The 14567-nt window shown below is 43.5% G+C and overlaps 1 non-coding gene and 1 pseudogene across 1 annotated transcript; both read left to right on the top strand.

Annotated features, from left to right (window-relative positions):
- LOC141583375 (U6 spliceosomal RNA) lies at positions 1–107 on the top strand. The gene has a single exon (XR_012516030.1). It is a non-coding gene; the product is annotated as a U6 spliceosomal RNA (small nuclear RNA).
- A 1647-nt stretch (positions 108–1754) lies between these two features.
- On the top strand, positions 1755–5934 carry LOC141583339 (telomeric repeat-binding factor 1 pseudogene; annotated as a pseudogene).
- The last annotated feature ends 8633 nt before the right edge of the window (positions 5935–14567 follow it).

The raw sequence follows: 14567 nt of genomic DNA, 5'->3' as shown, positions 1-14567 counted from the left end.
TTTCTCACGTTGGCAGCATGCAGAATAAAACTGGAATGATACACAGAAGATCAGCATGGTCCCTACACAAGGGTGACATGGAAGTTCGTGAAGCAGTCCATATTTTTAAACTCTCAACAAACTAGGTATTGAAGGAACATACCGCAAAATAATAGTAGCCACCTATGACAAACCCACAACCGATATCATACTGAATGGGCAAAAGCTGGAAGCATTTCCCTTTAACATCAGCATAAGACAAGGATGGCCTCTCTCACTGCTCCTCTTCAACATAGTGTTGGAAGTTCTGGCAGGAGCAATCAGGTCAGAGAAAGGAAGGATATTCAGATAAAAAGAGAGGAAGTCAAATTGTCTTTGCAAATGACATGATTTTGTATCTAGAAATCCTGATTGTCTCAGCAGAAAGGCTTCTTAAGCTGATAAGCAACTTCAGTAAAGTCTCAGGATACAAAAACCAATGTGCAAAAGTCACAAGCATTTATATACAACAACAATACAAAAACGGTGAGTCAAATAATAAATAAACTCCTATTCACAATTGCTACAAACAGAATAAGAGGGCCGGGTGTGGTGGCTCATGCCGGTAATTCTAGCACTTTGGGATGCTGAAGCCAGCAGATCACCTGAGATCTCATTTGAGACCAGCTTGGCTAACTTGGTGAAATCCAGTTTCTCCTAAAAATACAAAAATTAGCTGGGCATGGTGGCATGCACCTGTAATCCTGGGTACTCAGGAGGCTGAGGCAGGTTAATCGATTGAACCTGGGAGGTTGCAGTGAGCTGAGAGGGTGCCATTGCACTCCAGCTTGCACAACAAGAGCAAAACGCCATGTCAAAACAAACAAACAGACATACAGAATAAGATGCCTGGGAATACAGCTAACAAGGGAATTGAAGGACCTCTTCAAGGAGAATGACAAATCGCTGCTCGAGGAAATGCGAGAGGACACGAACAGATGGAAAAACACTCCATGCTCATGGATAGGAAGAATCAATATCGTGAAAATGGCCACACTGCCCAAAGTAATTGATAGATTCAATGCTGTTTTCATGAAACTGACATCTCTCACAGGATTAGAAGAAACTACTTTAAAATTCATATGGAACTAAAAAGAGAGCTTGTATAGCCAAGATGATCCTAAGCAAAGAGAACAAAGCTGGAGGCATCATGCTACTTGACTTCACATTGTACTACAAGGCCAGTAACCAAAACAGCAGGGTGCTGGCACAAAAACAGACACATGGACACATGGAGCAGAACAGACAACTCAGAAATAAGACCACACATCTACAACTATGTGATCTTTGACAAACTTACCAAAACAAGCAACCGGGAAAAGATTTCTTATTTAATAAATGGTGCTGGGAGAACTGGCTAGCCATATGCAAAAAATTGAACCTGGACCCCTTCCTTACACCTTAGACAAAAATTAACTACGATGGATTAAAGACATAATTGTAAAACACAAAACTATAAAAACTCTAGAAGAAAATCTAGGCAATAGCATTCAGGACATAGGAAAAGTCAACAATTTCATGAAGGAAATGTCAAAAACAATTGCAACAAAAGCCAAAATTAGCAAATGAGATCTAATTAAATAAAAGTGCTCCTGCACAGCAAAAGAAACTATTATCGGAGTGAACAGACAAGCTACAAAGTGAGAGAAAGGTTTTGCAATCTATCCATCTGACAATGTCTAATGTCCAGAATTTTCAAGGAACACACAAGGACATGGTCCCTACACAAGGGTGACATGCAAGTTCGTGAAGCAGTCCATATTTTTAAACTTCAAATTTTCAAGGAGGACACAAGGTTCTGTGTCCTCCGGGAAACCCAGGTTTCTGCTGGAGCTGCGAGGTGCAGGGACATCCTGAGAGAGAATGTGGAGGTTTTGCTGATCATGGACTGAGAATTCCAGGGGGTGCAGTGGGAAGATTTGTGGAGTTGGGGAGGGAGGATGATGTGGACAGAAGAGGAGTGTGCAGAGCCTCGTGGATTCAAGTGCAGAGTATGTGGGGGACCCAGCGTGACTGACACAAACAGGGAGAGGGCATGATAAGCTCAGTCGTGGTGGGCTTGAGGAAGACGATGGTGCTGAGGCTGTGGGAGACAGGGGAGGAGGAGAAGGGGTGGCTCTCACCTGGGCTCTGTCCATGGAAGTGAGGATGGTGGAGTGGTTGGTTCTCCGTGCTGTGTGGACCTTTCTTGACCACCTGATGACAGTTTGGAGTTCCTGACACAGCGGGCTTCTTAGAGGATTGATTCTTGACCCCAAGGAAAGGAAGTGAGCTCATTCTAGGTCTCAGCTCTACCCTGATGCCTTCTTCAGGGAGTGCCACTTCTGGCTCCCCCGTGGATCCCAGCACAGGAGCCCTCTTCTGCCCTGCTGAGGGGACCAAGGCCCAGGGGAGCTGTGCTCAGATTTCATAATGCCAATATATATCTCCGCACCTTGGAATATTATGTGGACGTGGAGGTGTTTTTCCCAAATAAAAGAAAACTAAGTAAATGGGACCCTAAAAAAAAAAAATACAACTGAGCAATGGAGAGTAGAAGAAAATTTTCCTACTTTTCAGTTTCCCTGAATGTTGGTCTCAAGGGGCTGGAGAGAGAAGTTGCAGGGAGAACAGAAACTCGGAGAGGGCTGGAGCTCCCAAGCGCTGCTCACCTCCACAAGAAAGACATGCGGGAAATGGTTAAGGCAATTTCACATCACTTTGAAATTCTGTGATATTAGGGAATTGTAGTAACTCTCTTCAGTGTAATAATAATATTGTTGTCGGAAACATGTTATTTTTTAAGAGATGACCACCAAAGTATTTAGAAATGAAGGTCATGCTGTTGGCAAGTGATTGCCTAATGTTTCAGCAAAAATCGTGGAAATATAATTTATTACATACACAAAGGAAATAATTAGATCTATGGTGACAATTGTATTCTTTCCAACTTTTGGACTCTGAAATTTTTTAAATAACTTGGAGAAAAAAATTAAAGCTAATACTACATAAACACATGAGAAATGTTCACAACGTCATGTTGAATGAAAATTAAACTTCAAGACTAGCTGAGGTGACTCATATCCAATCCCAGAGCTTTTAGAGGCTGAGCTGGGAGGACCACTTTAGGCCAGGTATTTGAAAGCAGCCTGGGCAACATGGCGAGACCCCATCTCTACAACACACTAAAAAATTAATGAGCCTGGTGGCAGGTGCCTGTGGTTCTGGCTACTTGGGAAGCTGAGTGGGGGGATTGCTTCAGCCTGGGAGTTCAAGGTTACAGTGAACTGTGATCATACCACTGCAATTTAGCCTCAGTGACACAGCAAGACCATGTTTCAAAAAAGAAAAAAAAAAAAAGAGTGAGAGAGAGAAGAAAAAAAATATATCAGGCCTTTCAAAGCATTCAAGAGCATGTGCATGAGAATGTCAGTTGTGTGTGGATGTGTCATTGTGTCGAGAGTGTCTGAGTAAGAATGTGTGTCAATATGTGTGACAACATCTTTTTGTCTTTGTGCAATGGTGTATGAGTCTATGTGCGCATTCATTCATTCATTTATTCACTCAACAAGTATATTTAAAGTAACAGTCACTGTTCGAGGCAGCTGTGAACAATCAAAATCACTGTCCTTGTCCTCATAAAGCATGTATGCTAGAGGACAGAAAGAGTATAAGCAATTAAAATAAATACATTCATAGCTGGGCACAAATGTATGTAATCCCAGCACTTTGGGAGGCTGAAGCGGGAGGACCACTTGAGGCCAGAAGTTTGAGAACAGTTTGGGAAACATATCAAGACTCCGTTTGTACCAAAAGTAAATACAAAACTAGCCGAGTGTGATGGCACACACCTGTAGTCCCAGCTACTTGGGAGGCTGAGGTGGGAGGATCACTTGAGCCCAGGAGTTTGAGGCTATGGTGAGCCAAGATTGCACCACCGCATTCCGGCCTGGGTAACAGCACAACCCTGTCTCTCAAAACAAATAAGTAAAGAATTCTTAAATGTTAGTAAAAGGGTTGCGAACAAAAACAAAGCAGGGTGGGGTGAGGGGGATGGGAGGTGCCAAGTGGGCAGTGCAGAGACAGGCTCCGGTGGGCATGAGGAGAACGTGGGGCGGGGGGCGGGGAAGGGAGCCCTGGAGATGAGTTTCAGGCAGGGGAGTGGCTGTGCAGAGGCTCTGAGGTATGGACACCTGGGGTGCTGGATAAACCGTGATGCCTGGGCGGGCCTCGGTCTGGCCCCACCGCACAGCCACACCTGGGTAAACTGGGCGGTCACTGGAGAGGGCCTTGCCCACGAGAGGGACTTTTCACCATGTTCTCCGCCCTCCCCACACCCCAGTTCCTCTGCCAGAAATGAGCGCGTGATCACGCCTCGGGCGCCCTTCCCGGGAAGAAGTTGCGCACGTGTCACTGCTGTCACAGGAAGCAGGGGCGCTGAAAAGGAAGAAGGAGCAGAAGAAAACGTTTCTTCTTTCCGGGTTTCTGGAGGGTGGGCCCGGAGGGCTGGAGAGGGGATGAGGAGACAGAAACCTCAGGGGCGGCTCCAGAGCTTCCCGCTCCTCCCGCGGGTGGGGTCCCCGGCTGCCAGAGGCCGCTTCACCCCGCCGATGCCCAGCCCGGCTCCGTGTCTCTGCCTGACCCACCCCCGCTCCTCCCTCCGCTGCTCCGCAGAATCCGAGCGCGGCCCGCGGCCGTGCGGATGGGGGAGCTGCCGGGCAGAAACGGGGCGACACGGAGAGGAGCCGCTCGGTGCCAGGCGCGGCTGGGGGCGCCCAGGGGAAGGACCCGGCTTTGTGGCCGAGGCCAAGGCCGTGGAGTCCTGATAATCTGGGGTTCAGTGGAAAAGGAACAGGACAAACTTCACGAAGAAATAAGAGAATTTAATCGAAATTCAGGCTATCGCTGTTTGTATGGAAAATGGCAACTTTAAAGAAGCAGAAGTCTTTGAAAGAATATTTGGTGGGCTGGGTGCGGTGGCTCACGCCTGTAATCCTAGCACTTTGGGAGGCCGAGGCGGGTGGATCACGAGGTCAAGAGATCGAGACCATCCTGGTCAACATGGTGAAACCCCGTCTCTACTAAAAATACAAAAATACAAAAAAAAAAAAAAAAATTAGCTGGGCATGGTGGCACGTGCCTGTAATCCCAGCTACTCAGGAGGCTGAGGCAGGAGAATTGCCTGAACCCAGGAGGCGGAGGTTGCAGTGGGCCGAGATCGCGCCATTGCACTCCAGCCTGGGTAACAAGAGCGAAACTCCGTCTCAAAAAAAAAAAAAAAAAAAAAAAAAAAAAAATTCGGTGATCCAAATTCTTATATGTCTTTAAAAAGGAAATTGCTTATGATAATCTCTCAGAAAGATACATTTCATTCCATGGAGTAAATGAAGAGTTATGTGAATTATGTGCTAAGTGAAAAATCATCCACCTTTCTAATGAAGGCAGCCGCAAAAGCATAGAAAGTAAAAGAGCAAGAACAATAACTTCTCAAGAGAAACCCAATGGTAATGATGCTGAAATGGAAACCGAAGCTAATTTGGATACAAGAAAAAGGTCTCACAAGAATCTTTGCTTATCTAAGTTGAAACATGGAACCCAACAACAAGACCTTAATAAGAAAGAAAGAAGAGTAGGAACTCTTCAAAGTGCAAGAAAGAAAAAAGAAAGCAGAAGAGCCAGTGAAAGTACGATACCTGTTTCAAAGGGTCAGCTGGTGACTCCTGAAAAGCACTGAGCTAGAAAAAGACAGATGTGCCTTTGGGAAGAAGACAAGAATTTGAGCTCTGGAGTGAGGAAATTTCGAGAGGGTAACATCTAAAGTACTGTTGCAGTATAAATTCAACAACCTGACAAATGTCATGTTAAAAGGCACAATGAAGAAACTAAAATGGATTTGCTCAGACAGTGAAGACTGACTGTGTTTGTAAAAGCTTGGTGAAAGGACAATTAAGTATTTTGGTTGCTACGTTTTGTTTGAAACTTGCATCATTGATGTATTTTAAAACTTTACATTGTTACAGTATTTTTCTGTGACCATCAATTAATATGAGGGTTTGTACTATAAGAGTTAAAGTATATGCTATCGTATTCTTTAAGAACTTGATTTTGATAAACTGTAAATTTGTTGAAGCCTGCTACATTAGCATTCCCACGCACAAATCCTGTTCCAATGAAAAAATTAAAAGCTGATATAAAAAAATTTAATTAACCTATTTTGTATCTGTAGGCTGACCTCAACCCTGTAACGTAACCCATTAAAATGAATTTGCTAGATGATTGAATAACAATAGTCCTTTGGTATGAGATAATGACTTGGTTTATGGCCTTAATATGCTACTTAATTACTTAAGACATGTATTAATAGAATGATAAATGTACAAAGTAACCTATAAGCATGACAGTCTTTTGCTTTCAATGGTTTCATGTAAAGAAAAAAAAACGTGAACACAGTAATACCCAAGGACACAAGTGAACAATAGACACTGGGAAGGGAGGGTGGGAGTGAGAGCTGAAAACTGCCTACCGGGTGCTCTGCTCACTACCTGGGCAATGGATCATCTGTGCCCCACACCTCAGCAGTGCAGTGTACCCAGCTAACAAGCCTGCCATGTGCTCCCTGAATCTAAAATACAAATAAATTTTATTATTACCCATGGAACAAAATCTGTACTATTAGCAAGAGTCATTTTGCGTCTCACTTGGAAACAATTTGACTTTTGTTCCAGTGTTTAAACTTTGACAAAAATGGTTTTGAATAGATCTGTATAGCCTGATGCCATAAACATAATATAACCTGTTGCCATAAATATAAGATTCTCTGATACATTCATTTAACATATCAATATCGGGCCAAAAATAATATTGTGTAAAGTTTAAATAGCTATTGACTATGAGCACCTTGACGTCTATGATAGGTAATAAACAAGGCCATACATACCTTGCTAAGCAGTTTTGGTTTTTCACTAACATTGCATTTTTTAAAGATTTAAACTCACAGAATTATTGAGCATATTGACTTGTGTGCTTTATTTAGCAAGTGAGTAAAAATATTGGAATAATAAAGCATTTGCATAAAAATCAAATGGTAGTGTGTTGTAATCTGTATTTTACTTCCTATTAAGGTTTTATACGTTACTTTCCCATGGTTCCTGAATTTGTTATCTTATTATATACTATATATAATCAGAAACATGGATAATTTTTTAAAAGAATCTGACAGCTGCGCGGCGACGCCCCCCTGTGGCCACAGGGCTAAGAACGGTGGCCCTTAGCTCCATCCTCACCTGCTCAGCCGAGACCTCCCCTGGGTCTCCCTGGGCTCCCGGCAGCAGGAAAGGCGTCTGAACACAAGAGGGCGCCCCTACCCCATGTCACGGTTGGGATCGGCCGCGTCTGTGTGGGTCTATTCATGGGCTTTTTATTCTATTCCATTGATTTAAGCCTATTTTATAACAATGTCGCACTGCTTTTTATTACTAGAGGTTTATAGTAAATCTTGAAATTACTCAATATGCATCCTCCAAATTCCTTCTTTTTAAAATTATTTCAGCTATTCGAACTTATTTATATTTTCATAGAAATGGTAGCTTCAGCTTGCCAATTTCTTTTAACATTTCCTTTAAAGCTCACTGGTGTCTTAATTGAAAATGCACTTAATTTAATAGCTCAGTCTTGGAGAAGTAATAACACTGGATATTCCACTTCTTGAATACGCAATTTCTCTGTTAATTTTGATCTTCTTTACTTTCTGTCGGTAGTGCTTGTAGACTTTAGTGTAGAAATTATACACACTATTAAAAAATTGATGCCTGAACATGGTATTATTTTGTTAATTTTTATTTTGAGACAGAGCTTTGCTCTGGTTGCCCAGGTAGAATGCAGTGACGTGAGTTGGCTCACTGCAACCTCTGCCTCCTGGGTTCAAAAGATCTCCTGCCTCAACCTCCTGAGTACATGGGATTGCAGGCTTCCACCACCATGCCCGACTAATTTTGTATTTTTAGTAGAGAGAGGATTTCGCCATGTTGGCCAGGCTGGTCTGGAACTTCTGACCTCAAGTGACCCACCCACCTTGGCCTCCCAAAATGCTGGGATTACAGGAGTGAGCCTCTGCACCCGGCCTGTTTTTTATTGTATTAATTGAGTTGTGTTATTTAATTTGCAGTTTATTTGAATCAAACACTTCCCCATAAACCAATCTGGAGTGACATATTTTTTTAAAATTTGTATTTGAATTTATTAACTTCTTGCACTGAACTTTTGGTCTTTGTTCAAGAGAAATAATTGTTCTTGGTTCTTTTTTCTTCTAATTTTGTTGTCTGCATTTTCTTTTTTTAATCTGAGTAATGTTGGCCTCATAAATCCGTTGAAAAGAGTTGCCTCCTTTAATTTCTAAAAAGGTGTGTGTAAAATTGATGGTATTTTCAACTGTGTGTTTCATATAATTCATCAGCAAAGCCTTCTGGACCTTCTGTATTCTCTATGGGAAGGATTTCAATTACAAATTCAATTTCTACAATTTATATATGGCTGGTCATATTTTCTATTTCTTCTTAGATCAGTTTTCATGAATTTTCTCTCTCAAGGAAATTGTTCATTTGGATGTCAAGCTTATTGGCATAAAATTATTAATATTCCTTTTCTTGACCTGAAGGTCACAGTGGTCTGATGTTCTTTTATTCCTATTATTGTTAATTTGTATCTTTTTGTCTTGATCAATCTAGTTAGGGTTTTATAAAATTTACTGATTATTTTCCCGTACAAGCAAGTTTAGGATTTGTTAATTTTATTTATCTTTCTAAGTAATTGACTTCAGTTTCATTATTATTTCTTTCCTCTGCCTGTTCCTTTTCATTTCTTATGGCAGAAGCTAAGTTACTAATTTGACATTTTCTTCTTTTCTAATAGAGGTACTTAAAAATGTCATTTTTTCTCTATTATTTCTGCTGCACCCCATAGATTCTGATTTATTTTCCTTTAATATCCTTCAGTTTAGAGGATTTCCTAATTTCTCTTGTGATTTCTACTTTGACAAAATTGTCATTTAGAGTTTCGATGTTTAATTTCTAAATACTTGGTATTTTTACAATCATGTATCTTAGTCCATTTCGGCTGTTGTAACAGAATACCATAGTCTGTGTGGATTAGAAACAAAAGAAATCTATTTCTCACAATTCCAGAGCCTGGGAAGTCCAAGGTCAAGACAATAGCGGAATGAGTGTGTGATTCAGGTGTTTCCAGATTCACAAATGGTGTCTTTTCTCAGTGTTCTTACATGGTGGAAGGGGCAAAGGACCTGAATGAAGTCCCTTTTATAAGAACAGTGACCTAATTAATAAGGGATCTGCCCTCATGACTTAATCACCTCTTAAAGGCTCCACCTCCAAACAGCATCACATTAGGGATTAGGTTTCAATATATGAACTTAGGGAATGACCAAAACATTCAGTCCACAGGATCACCTTATTGCTACCAATTTCTAATGCGTTTTCATATGGTCTGAAAATACATCTTGTATGATTTCAATATTTTCAAATGTATTGTTTGATGGCCTGAGATATCGTTTCTCTTGGTAAATGTATAATTCACACTTGAGACAATATATATTTTTTCACTGATGTTCATATCTATTTATATACATAAAGTCTGTGTGGTTAATGTTTTTGTTTTTCTAGTTCTTTGTTGGAATTTTCTATAGTTTTTAAATTTATTGCTAAAGTTTTAACATATCTAATCATGCTCATAGAATTCGCCGTTTCTCTGTAATTTTATCCATTTCTTTGTGAACTCTGAAGTTAAGCTATTGGGCGGATTTCTGACTGCATGTCTTTTTGTTGGATTGATGCTTTTGTTATTGTGAAATGTCTCTCTCTCTCTTTTTTTAATCTCTGGTAATACATTTCATTTGAAAATCTCTTCTTTACTGGTAGTAATATAACCGGTAGCAATATAATGCTTTCAACCCCCTTATGCTTACTGTTCATGTGACATTGCTTCTTCCGTCAATTTTCATTTAACTTAGACCTATGTGTGCAGGCGTTAGTCTGTTTTCACACTGCTAATGTTGTAACCAAGCAAGTTGTAAGGAAAGTGCCACACTCTGAGATAGAATCAGGAGTTCTTTGTTGCCAGTGACCAAGAGACAGCTAACGCTCAAAATTCTCTTGGCCCAGAAGAAGGGGCTTGATTCCTTTTTACACTTTGCTTAGAGAAAGGGGGTAATCACCCCCTTGCATTTTGTAAGTCCAGGAATATTCAAGTTGGATTTAGAATTGGAATGATAGAAGATCCAGTCACAGACGCCATCGATTCTTTGATTTTTGTCTTTTGGATTCCTCGTTTTTCCTGATTATCCACTCACAAGTTGACTCAGCTGGGAACCTGACCATGAATGTAGAGCTTTCTGGCTGGGCTCCGCCCCTCATCAGGAAGACCAGGTGAAAAGGTAAAGAAACAAACAAAAACCTGAATTCTCCCTTGGCAGTGTGGGTCATATCCACTGTCTGGGATTTAAAATGCCTCTTCATGTGCAAGGCGAGGTGGTCTGACCTGGAAAATGCTCGGTGGCGTTTCTGGCACCGGAACGGGCGTTGCCCAGTGTGTTTACCGTAGTGCCTGGTCAGTTCATCTGAGCAGACGAATTTCCATCCACAGCCATGGCAGTCACCGTGGTAAGGTTTTCACCTGTGTGGGTTCGCAGGTGTGCCTTGGGATGGGAACTCTTTGTGTGGGTGGCCGTGCTTTTCTGGGACACGATCGTCTTCCCCTGTTTGGCCTGGGCTCCTCGGCAGGCAGGAACCCGGCGGCTTGAGCTCTTGGTCATGGAGCGGCGGACTTGCGGCTGAGTCTGGTCAGGCAGGAAGGATGGGTAATCGGGCCCTGGGTGGGGATGGAAGCCGGGGAAGTGGCAGGGAGGGTGACAGTCCCTGCTGCTCAGCAGTTCCTCAGGTTCCAGGGGTCGGGGGCTGCCGCCCCAGGGGGACGTCGTGTGCAGCCCGCCGTGGCCATGGCTGGGAGGGGTCCAGCGCCTGAGTGGGTGCAGGAGGAGACTCCTCCTGCTTGATCTGGGGGTACAGGCGCTGTGGGCCGCCGTTGTGGGGGCCGCCACCACCACCACCAGGTGGCTGCCGTCAGGGCCGTCTTCGCTGCCGCTGATGACAACTGGCTGTGTACTCGCTGCCCGGGGGCGCTCAGTGACGCCTTCAGCACGAACTTGCCAGTCACCCCAACAGCTGGCAGCTGCAGCAGCAGCGGTGGAGTGGACCCCGGCTCCAACTGCGGCTGCAGCAGGTCCGCCGCAGAGCCGCCAGAGGGGCTCATGTTGTGGACGTCCTCCAGGTCGAAGGAAGCCGTCGGAGGGGGAGCGGACTTTCTGCCACAGAGGAGGCCTCCGCCCGTGGGGTCCCCACGCCTGGGTCGCCCCGCCGGCATCGGACAGCCGAAGCTGCAGGTGGAGGGTGCGCTGGCAGGGCCGCTGCTCGACGGGAACGACGAGGAAGACGCGGACGCGGACAGGGGCACAGTGGCGGCCGCCGACTGCTGATGGACAGCGAATCGGAGAGGACAAGGCCCAGGTCCAGGAGGTCGCCGAGCTCCTCGGTCTCTCTCCGGGGCAGGGGGGCCAGGTTGCTGCCGCCGCAAGCTGCAGGGGCTCCGGCAGGTCTGTGGCCACGGTCGGCACCACTAGGTCCCGGCGTGGCCAGGAAGCACTGGGGGAAGTCCTTCATGTGGCAGAGCTCCTCCTGCCAGCGGCTAATCGGGTTATTTGGAGCACCTGCTTAACACAGTGTCCTCTCCCTTCCCGCCCGGCCAGACGCCAACGTGGAGAAAGGTGGGAGCAGCGCCTCGCTGACAGCCCTGTCAGACCCCCCAGGTGGCTGCCTCATGAATGTGAGGGCCCAGAAGGTCCTCGGGAGCCCGAAGCATCTGGGGCACCTGAGCCCCAAAGTCAACGAAGAGAAGACTTAGAAACGAAGCCAAAACCCAAACCCCCAAGTTGCCTGACGTCCTTCTTCTTTAGATTAAATATAAATTAGAGTCATCCTTTTTAAAAAGTTTCTTTGTTTACAAAGCTCTTAGAAAAGTAGACAATCTTATAAAAATAGACAATCAGCAAGGCAAGAAAGTAGGCCCGGTGGCCGGGCTGCCCTCTCTTCCACTCACCAGCGTCCTCCACCACTATCATGGTCACCTGGGTTGCTGCCGTGGGCGCAGGGGCTGTGGCCAGGGCAGTGGGCAGGAGGTGCTACTCGGTGAGGCTGCCACGGAGGAGAACTGGTGGGTGCTGCAGGGCACGGAGTCTGCGGAGCTGGAGTCTGGATGCACGGAGTCTGGGTGCGCAGAGGCCACAGGCGCGGGTCATGGGCCTGTGGGTGGGGAGCGGACCGGAGGGGCGGCGAGGTCACTCGGCGGCTCCTGGTGCCTCCGCTGCCTGCCACGGCCTCTGCTCCCCACGCGCCCGCTCCTTCTCTCTGGGAAACTTGGAAAAACTCTTAATATGTGCAGATTCCTTAGGCTTTCTTGATTCTTTCTGGGCCTTAAGGTAGATTTAGAGAATTATAAATTCTTGCAACAGAAAATCTGCCTTAAAAAAGTCTTCCCCGGTGATCTTTAGGCAGCTCATCTACAGACAGGTTCTTAGACACCCTGGCAAGTTTCAATGTTGAAAATTGTTTCCTCTTCCCTCAAAGCAATGACAGGGCACGTGGCCAATGGACGGGGACCGGAAACCGAGGCCGCCCCCGAGGGCGCGTCTAAGGCAGAAGACAAGGACCGCATCCGAAAGCACGTCCCGTCCTGTGGAGCTGCAGCATTTCAGATCAATACTGCAAATACCCCCGAACTGCCAAGGAACACGGCCCAGGACACATAGCTTTTTCTTTCCTTATTTCTATATTTGTTTCATTTTCTCCAAATAATCTAGTTTGTGTCTCTATTTGATGTTTACAATTCCTGAAACAACTGAGCAGTGCATTGCACATAATAATTTCTCACTAAGTAAATTAAGCTGAATGTTGAATTTCCATCCAAACCTTTGAAACCAAAGGAAGAACTGTGTCTTCATCCTTCTTTTCTTGTATCATTTCTTTCCCCTGTAACAAAGGATACAGCGTGTTAACACAAGATACAGAGAAAGAGAATATGTGTGTGTGTGTGTGTGTGTGTGTTTATATGTGTATATGCTTTACATATGGTAACCACATCAATTTTTGTATTTGTAGCAATGCCTTGTAATTTTGATTCAGAAGCCCATAGCATTTTATTAAAATTATGTTTCATTTGATTGTCTCATCTGTTTATGGGAGCTGCTAACAGGGATTCTGTGTTTCATTTACCACATACTATTACAAAATGTGAGTTCATGATACTAAATTCATAAATATTGAACATAGCCAAAATTCAAATTATGGGGGTTTTAGTTATTTATATTTTTCCTTTGTCAACAGGGTACAACTGAAATAACAATATGGACCTCCTATTTCATTCTAAAACTAGTACTGATTTAGGCAAGTTACTTAACTCCTGATCTTTTTTTTATCTCAGCGACGAAATGGGGCTTCTGCCCTGCCCAACTTGCAGAATTGCTCTGAAGATTAAAAATCACATATTGTGTAAATATTCAATACAGTAATTGGCTCATAGAAAATGATCAGCCAGTTGTAAATGCTAACTGTTAGTAAAACTAAATTACAAAATGAAAGTGCTAAATTAATGAATAACATAATTAATCCTTTCTTAATGGAATGATTGCTTCTCATTGGTTAATTAAGTTGTGACGGAATTGGTATGTTGAATTCAGTGACTCAGAGTTCATCTACTCAGGGCATGTTGACACACTTTCAGTTATGCTGAATCACTCTTATGGCAATAGCAACCCCATCACTCCTTTTGGAATGTGAGTTCTGTGAAAGTGTTTAAATCATAGCAGGCAGCCAAATATTGTAGACAGACTGAAATAAATGCTGTGTTGCGTGTTCCTAACAGGTTTAGCTTTAAAAATAAGAATATTATTAGTTAACATTTGGTAAATACTTACAATTTGTCAGGCATCTTACTAAACATTAGTAGGTTATCTTATTTTAATATTGATATTACTTCTGTGAGTAGATTACTAGGACACCTAGGTTGAAGAAAGTCTTGTCAGTATTTGCATATCTGGGGTTATCAGTTATTTATTATTCTGGCATAAATAATAATCACTATCATTTTTCCCATTGGCATATGCAGCTGTTTCTGTGCTTTTAAAAGCCTCAGCACAGTAGTTTCATAAGACTTAAAAATATGGTACCTATGTATGCTATCGTTCTTAATTTGCCTATAATAGGATGTTAAAATATACATTTAATGCTTGAAAAATAGTGACTTGAATTGTACAGGTCTACTTAAGCACATTATTTATTAAAAATAAATACAGTCAGCCCTTTCTATCTGTATATTTTGCATCAGCAAGTAAGGGTGGATAGAAAATATAGTATTATTCACTGTAATCCCAGGTACTTAGGAAATCGAGAAAGGAGGATTGCTTGAGCCCAGGAGTTTGAGGCTGTAGTGAGGTGTGAGCAAGCCTGTGC

This window comes from Saimiri boliviensis (assembly GCF_048565385.1).
Source record: "Saimiri boliviensis isolate mSaiBol1 chromosome 19 unlocalized genomic scaffold, mSaiBol1.pri SUPER_19_unloc_4, whole genome shotgun sequence".
Lineage (NCBI taxonomy): Eukaryota > Metazoa > Chordata > Mammalia > Primates > Cebidae > Saimiri > Saimiri boliviensis.
This window is presented reverse-complemented; position numbering and strand designations above follow the sequence as displayed.